An 8452-nucleotide genomic window follows, 5' to 3' on the forward strand; every position below is an offset into this window, starting at 1 on the left:
ATATATATATATATGTCTTTATATGAGGGTATGCGGGCATATGAATACATATGTGAATGTGTATATATACGTTTACAGGTATACATAGATAGAGGGCACGGGACCAATTTAACAGGAAGGGATGATACTTAAAAGGTGAAATTAAGAGGTGAGAGGAATATAATGAGAGGAGATGGGGAGAGACAGAGTGGGGCAAACTATCTCATACAGAAGAGACAAGGGAAAATGTTTACAATGGAGGGGAAGAATAGGAAGGCAAAAGAGAATAGGTCAACCTTATTCCTATTGAATCTGGCTTTGGAAGGGAGGGGATCTCACCCTCCAGGAGAATAGGGGGGGAAGGGAATATGAGGGGGGATGATGGAAGGGAGGGCAGGCTGGGGGGGAGGGATGTTGGAAGCACCCCCTTTTGAAAAGGGACAGGATCAAAGTAAAGAATAGAACAAGTGTGAGGTGGGATAGGAGGGAGGGAAATATAGTCAGTCTTTTACAATACATCTACTATGTTATTGTTTTGCATTAGCCACACATGTACAACCTATACTGAACTGCTTGTCCCCCCAGTGGGGGTGGGTGGCAGGACGGGGAAGGGAATGAATCTGGAATTGAAAGTTTTAAAATCAAATATTCAAATATAAAAAAAAAGAAACCATGGAAAAAAGATGTAAAGGATTCAGCAGTATGAGACCTTAAACTATAAAGTGAGAGCATTGTTGAAGTATTAAATTGATAATTTGATTACTTTAAATTAAAAAGTTCTTGTATAAATCAAACCTATGTAGCCAAGAAAAGAAGGAATGCATAAAATTTGGGAAAAACTGTCATAGACAAATGTCTCAGATAGGTGGTCCTTAAAAAGGCAAGCTTAGGGGGGGCTAGGTGGCAAAGTGAGTAAAGCCCCAGCCCCAGAGTCAGAAGGACCAGAGTTCAGCTCCAGCCTCAGACACTTAACACTCACACAAAAAAACTAGTCGTATAACCTTGGGCAAGTTACTTAACCCCAATTGCCCTCCCAAAAAGCAAAAAAAAAAAAAAGCAAGCTTGCCAGCTCTGAAATCAGGAGGCACTTTGTCATTTGAGGGACTTGTTCCTGGCAGTGAAGAGGAGAGCCAGTTATGGAAATATAACTCAGCTCTTAATGGGGGAATTGTTCTTTTTGCCTTTTCCCTTGCTCCACTTTGGTGAGGGGAGTAGGAGGGGGAAGGAGGGGATTTCTCTTTCTTGTAGCAGAGTGACTTGTTTACCCAGTAAGAGATGCCACCCCTGGCAGAGAGGAGAAGGCCTGGGAATCCAAGCAGAATAACTTGTAGGAGATATCCTCCAGAAGGAGCCACAGGAGAACACCAAGAGAAGAGAGATCATCCGGGTTGTGAGTTGCCTTGGCCACGTCTGTACGTGTGTTCTTCCCTACTAGAAAGAACCATATCTGAAGGGGAACCTCTACATTAGATAAGTAGCTTCAAGTGTGGAATTGGAAGGGGTAGCCCAAAGGAGGTGCTTTATCTACATCCCTACTGCATTCCTTCAATAAAATGTAAGCTTCTTAAGAAAAAAAAATACTTCATATGCAGACTTCTTTGTCTTCTTACATAGTCATAGTTGTAAGCATTTGGGGAATTTGGCACATTCTCATATTTTCTGAAATGCTGCAGCTTGACAAGGATAAGACAAAAGAAAAACAACCAATGAATCATGGGCTTTCTGGGAAATACCTCTGCCCATTACATCTGAGCTGCTTTTCAGAAAGAGTTGTGAAATGCACTGCAGGTTTCTTTAGGGAGCAATTAGTTTCTCCATTGAAAGACTTTTATGGAGTGTCTGCTTAGTGACTTGACCTCAGGCAATTCACAAGGGGAATTGACCTTGAGGCCCTTAATCTCTATGGACCTCAGTTTCTTCATCTGTAAAATAGGGGAATGGGTTCTGCTTAAGTGTGACTTATTCCTTATGCCTCTGGCCAATTGTTTGTCCATCACTGTTAGAATTCAGCTATATCAGGGGACAAAATTCAGACAAGGAGACAAATCAGCCTCTGGCAAGGTTGCTGCCTGGTCACCAATATTTAAGAGTGATGGTATATTGCACACATAATGTCCTTGCTCACTGAGAATTCACAGTCTAATAAAACTGTTTGTAATAACTTAATAAACATGGAGAATGGAAGTTACAAATATTATTCATATAATGGGGAAAGGGTTCAGTACCTTAGTAGAGCTTGGTAGAAGAAGGGAAGGAGACTCACAGAGGGGAAGATTCCAGGCAAACTTGAGGAAAATGAGCTGGTGGTTGAATATCCTTCTTTTCTCAACAGGAATCTTACTTAATGGGTTAGAACATAAGTGTCCTTTTAATTGAAGGGCTAAATTTCGGTAGGGCTCTCAAGTTCTCCCCCTTATTCCTTTGGCCATTTTAGCTAAAGAAGTATTTTCCCTCTCTTCGTGGTTCATATACCAAAACCACACTTGTATTTTCTGAACCTCAGTTCCAAGATGTGTCATGGGCCATCCCTTCAGTCAGGTCAATGTTATGAAACATTCAATAACATATGCTGTTTGGAAAGCAGGGGTTCTTAATCTTTTTTGCTTCATGGAGCTCTTTTGTAGCTTGGTGGAGCTTATGGACCCACTCTCAAGATAGTGTTTTTAATGTGTAAAATAAAATGCATATGATTATGAAGGAAATCAATTATATTAAAATACATTTATCAAAATATTTTAAAAAACAAATTCACAGACCCCAGGTGAAGAACTCCTGGTAGAGTCTCTGAAAAGCTTTGGTAGCAGCTCTATTTGCCACAATTATAAGAATTTTTTTTTTTTTGCTTTTTGGAGGGGGGAAGGTAGGGCAATTGGGGTTAAGTGACTTGCCCAAGGTCACATGGCTAGTTTTGTGTTAAGTGTCTGAGGCCTGATTTGAATTCAGGTCCTCCTGACTCCAGGGCTGGTGCTCTATTTACTGTGCCACCTAGCCACCCCAACAATTCTAAGAACTTGATATCAGGGGCCGTGAGATACAGTCAAAAAGCTCTAGCCTGGGTCTGAAGGCACAGAATCCATGTTCAGAGCCTTCCTTTTATGACTTCTTACCTGGGTGACATTATGTGAATCACTTAACTTCTCTTGGCCTCAGTGTCCTCATCTGTAGGATGAAGGATTTGGCCTCTGACTGTGTGGCCAAACTAGCTTGCTAGACCAGGTAAAAGCCAATTATTTGTCCCTTTAGTCATTTTTCTGGATCTTTTAGATTAATGAATTATTTTTTAAATTACTTTTGAAATTGAATTTGTATAGGTATGGCAAAAAAATTGAGGAAGGCAGCATGATAAAGTGAGAGAAATGCCATACTAGGATTCAGAACACCTAGGATCTCATCCTCTCCAACTTCCCATTCATATGTATTACCCATGTGATGGTGGACAAGTCACTTGGCCCCTCTGGGCTTCAGTTACTTCATCTACAAAATGGAAATAAGTAGGCCCCACCTGTCTGGAGGTAGGGACTAGAGTAGATCATAGAATCTTAGAGTAAAAAGCAGCCTTTGAAATCATGCTATTCTCCCTCCACTTCATACAGAAATCTCCTCTCCAACATCCCTGATATGGAGAATCAGTAGATAGAGTGTCAGGCCTGGACTCAAGAAGACTCATCTTCCTGAGTTCAAATCTGGCCTCAGATACTTACTAGCTGTGTGATCCTGGGCAAGTCACTTATTCCTATTTGCCTCAGTTTTCTCATATGTAAAATGAGCTAGAGAAGGAAATGGAAACCAGTCCAGGATCTTTGCCAAGAAAACTCCAAAAGGGTCACAAATATTCAGACATGACTGAAAAATGACCAACAACAATTAGTCCCTGGTAGAACACTTCTAGTAAGGTGAACACACAGGTTTTTTTCTTTGGGGTCAAGTGATACAAGTTAAATCTCTCTTCCACATGATATAACTCTTCAAATACTAGAAGACAGCTGCTATTTCCCACTCTCCTCACCATTTTTTCTTATATTCCAGGTTCTTCAACTTAATCCATCGAGAGCATGGTTTGGGGTCACCTGATCGTCCTCATCACCGCCCCCCCCCCCCCCCCCCCCCCTTCCAGTTGTTCACGTTCTCATTAAAATGTGGCTTCTAGGACTGAACACAATGCCCCAGGATGTGTCCTGACATACTCCAGATGTGGTCTGATGCTTTGGCCAGATGTGGTCAGATGATCTCTTGAGACACTTTCCAACTCTAAGATCTTCACTTCTGTGGGTAGTTTGTCCTATTTGAATCACATCAACTTACATAAAGAATTGTTCCCTGTAGCTCTAGCCAGACTATGTCTGAATATATTGAGATATATGGAGATTAAAAACCCAAGAAATCAGTTTTTCAAGACTCTTCACCCTTCAGCAGTTTTATTTACGTTTTTGTTGCTGTTAATTTGTTTTCAGTCATGTCTGACTTTTGTGACCTCATTTGGGTTTTTCTTGGCAGAGATATTGACATGATTTGCCATTTCCTCATGTAGCTCATTTTACACTTGAGGAAACTGAGGCAAACTGGGTTAGGTGACTTGCCCAGGATCACTTAACTAGTGAGTGTCTGAGGCCAGATTTGAATTTAGGAAGATGACTCTTCCTGACTCCAGACTTGGCACTCTATCTACTGTGGCACCTATCTGCCCCTTTATGTAAGACACAAACCTTTATTTGGAAATAGGGAAACACCTGCCTAACATAAGCATGAACAATGTCTAAGAAAGAAAATTAAGTCGTTACAAGTTGGATCCATGCCCTTTATAACTATTAATGACATGTGACCTCTAGTGGCTTAATTAATAGGTTACTTACTTTGGCGGAGCACAATGAATACTACACCTGTGATAAAATTGGGTGAAATCTGCGAAACTGTGAATCAGACATATCAGAGGGTCAACTTCTGCAGGAAGCTTTGTTTCCCATTCTTTTTATCTTCTTTATTATAATCTTTCATTCACTTTATTTTCAACTCTCAGAGCCCACCAGTACATTGAGTAGAGAGAGTCAGGAAAACCTGGGATGAAATCCTGATTTGGATGCTTCCTTGTCAGATAATCCTAGGCCAGTCTCTCTGAGCTTCATCATCTATAAAATGGGGATGTTGGATTAGCAGCCTGGTAAAACAGAAGGAGTCTATACGCTCCCCATCAGACATTCGAGCGGTTTTCTTCTTGGTTTATTTTAGCTGTGGACTAGAAAACTTCAAACATGCCAATTCTCACTAGTTATGACTTATACAGTTCAGTTGTCTGTCATGGGAGATTGCTGATCTTGCTAGATATATTGAAAGTTCAAATTTCCTCTTTTCTTTCTTTCAGTTCATTCACAAAAATATCTCCTATTAGATATTCAGTAAGCATCTGGATGGTACAGTGTTCAAGGCCTGGAGTCAAGAAGACCTGAGTTCAAATATGGCCTCAAATACTTACTAGCTGTGAGGCCCTGGTCAAGTCACTTAACCTTGCTTGCTTCAGTTTCCTTATCTGTAAAAGGAACTGGAGAAGGAAATGTCAAACTACTCCAGTGGTTTCTTTGCCAAGAAAACCCCAAGTGGAGTCACAAAGAGTTGGGCATGACTCAACAACAACAAAGCAAGAAAATGTGGAGGTCTAACAATGAATCTTTCTTTATCACTGGAGATGTATTCAGTATAAAGTTATTGCAAGAGCCAAAACCTGTCATTTGATTCTCTTTCCAATTTCTCAAATAAAGGAAATTGTTTTAAAAGGACTATTCAATTCAATTTTAAAAACTCAAACATTTATTAATGCTCTCCTTTAGTGAAGACACTATAGATACAAGATAAAAAATGAAATAGTTCCTGCCCCCAAGAAACTTATAATTATGTAAATGTTTCTATTTCTACTTAATTGGGTCTCCCAACAATCCAGAAAAATAGTTACTATTATTTCCATTTTACAGATGAGAAAACTGATGCTCAGGAGGGGAAGAAATTTGCTTGAAGTCACACAGCTAATAATCAGTTAATCAATCAATCAATATTTCTTAAGCATCTACCAGGTGTCAGGCCCTGTGGTAAGCTCTGGTAGAATTTGAACCCAGGGTTTTCTAACTCCAAATCTAGCACTCTTTTCACCTTTTGCTGTATAGTATAATGGAAAGAATGGTGACCTGAGAAGTGCTTGTCTTATTGTCTGTAAGACCTAGGTTCAAATTTAATCTCTGATACTTGTGGTATGACCCTAAGTAGGTCCTTTAATTACTGTGTGTTTTAGGCAATTTCCTAAAACTTAGTGAAGACTAATTTTAAAAGAGCTGTGATCCTCTCATCTACTTTTGTAGGAAGTCTTCACTCTGGGAGTTCCCTACAATGATAAAATTTCATGTATCACATTATTAATAATGATAACTAATAGTAACTACTTATATAGCACCTATAGGTCCCAGGCTCTGTGCTAATCACTTTACAAATATCTCATTAGCTCCTCACAACCTTGCTGCCTCTTCCATTACTGCTATCTCTGGTGGGTTTTTTTCTAACCAGGTGCAATTGTTATCTCCAATTTACAGTTGAAGAAACTGAGGCAAACAGAGATTTTTTTTTTTTTAGAAAAAATGACTTGGCCAAAGTCACACAGTCAGTAAATGTCTAAGGCTGCATTTGAACTCAGGTCTTCCTGATTCTAGACCTAGTGCTCTATCCAATGTGCCACCTAGATGCCCTAATTATCACAGGTTCAATGGCTGGAAATAATCATAAGAGATAATCTAGTCTATTCTTTGACTACCAGACGGGATTTTATATATATTAAGCAGATGATAATGTATACTATTTTTAATGGAATCCCCATCCTTTGGCTCTTACCTCTCCTTTGTCTCAAATCATCTTTGTCTGTCACCAAGCTCCATCAATTTTTCCTCCAAAATGCATCTCACATTTTCTCCCTTCCTATCTATTCCCACTACAATACACAAATTAGGCCCTCATCCTCTTCGACCTGTATTATTCATATAACAGTCTATTAGCTGACCTTCTTTGACTACAACTACTTTTCTCTCTGATTGATTCTATATATCTATGACAAATTGGCCCAATTAACAAACACCTCATATTTACCCTCCAGCTTCACTGTCTGAGCAACTCATAGCAATATTATGGAGGAGTGTTAAGGTTCCAATCTTATGCTTTTCCCCCCATTTATCCCATTCCCTCCTATGAAATGGTTTTTGTTTTCCAGCAGCAGGTCAGTCCTTTTTCTTCCTTCCTTCTTTTTTCCTTTCTTTTCTTTCTCCTTCCTTCCCTCTTTCCCTTCCTTCCTACCCTTTCTTTTTCTTCCTTTTTCCTTCCTTCTCTCCTTCATTCCTCTTTCCTTCTTTCTCTTTTCTTTTTTCCTTCCTTCCTTCCTTCCTTCCTTCCTTCCTTCCTTCCTTCCTTCCTTCCTTCCTTCCTTCCTTCCTTCCTTCCTTCCTTCCTTCCTTCCTTCCTCTTGAGAAATGCTTGTTAACTGATCGACTAACTCACTATTTTATTTTTAACCTCAGTTAGTAAAAAGCCTGCTGGAAATAGTAGTAATGAAAGTAGCAGCAACTGCCCCAGTACTTCTGTGGGTGTCCTCCAATCTCTCCTTTTTTTTCTTTAGAGCTACAGTATTATCTTTTAGAATATCTCTGGGGAGAAATACTTTACTAGAACTGCTGCTGAACATTAGCAAATATAGGCTCTGGTATTCATTTTGTTTGAATTAGGCAGTAATTTGATTTGCCTGACCAGATGTGAAAGCTTGAGGGAATGATTTGGGTGAATTGAACAGTTTATCAAGGGGAAATAAATTACAAGGGATCTAGTGGTGAAATGCAGGTGCAGTCCTTAGGACAGCTAAAGGGAATTAGAAATAAGTCCAGAGTCAGAGGACCAGCATCATTGTAGGTAGGAAGACCTGGATGCTTAGCTCAATCTAGAGGCTAAATGAGAAAAACAGGTGAGGAAAAAGGGGAAGTGCATCTGGCTATTGAAGAGTCTTACATACCATGACTCAGTACCCAATTATCCAAATTATCTAAAGTATATGAAATATTTTGCTAAGAACATAAACTACAGGAATCTAAATCAGCAGTTTGGGTGAAATATCTTGATGAATAAGGATGATTAGCCCAACACAGAGAAAGATGTAAAAAGTTGTAAAAGAAATAAAAAAGAAGTAAGAACTGGAAATGAAAACAATTTAGGTTAGCTGGATCTGGGTCCTACTAGCTTCCTTTCCTCAGTGCCATCTGTTGGAATCCTTGCCTTCCCTCAAAAATTCAATTCAGGAGCTACTTCCAACATGGAACATTCTTAGATCACCCTAATTTTCTATTCTTTCCCCCTCTTCAAATTTGTTTTCTAGTAGCAGATCAACCCTTTTCCTTCTTTCCTTAAGTCACTTGTCCTTCCTTCCTTCCTTCCTTCCTTCCTTCCTTCCTTCCTTCCTTCC

The sequence above is a fragment of the Petaurus breviceps genome, unplaced genomic scaffold (genome assembly GCF_028583685.1).
Source record: "Petaurus breviceps papuanus isolate PSGF00001 unplaced genomic scaffold, PetGlider_PUasm1.0 91133, whole genome shotgun sequence".
Lineage (NCBI taxonomy): Eukaryota > Metazoa > Chordata > Mammalia > Diprotodontia > Petauridae > Petaurus > Petaurus breviceps.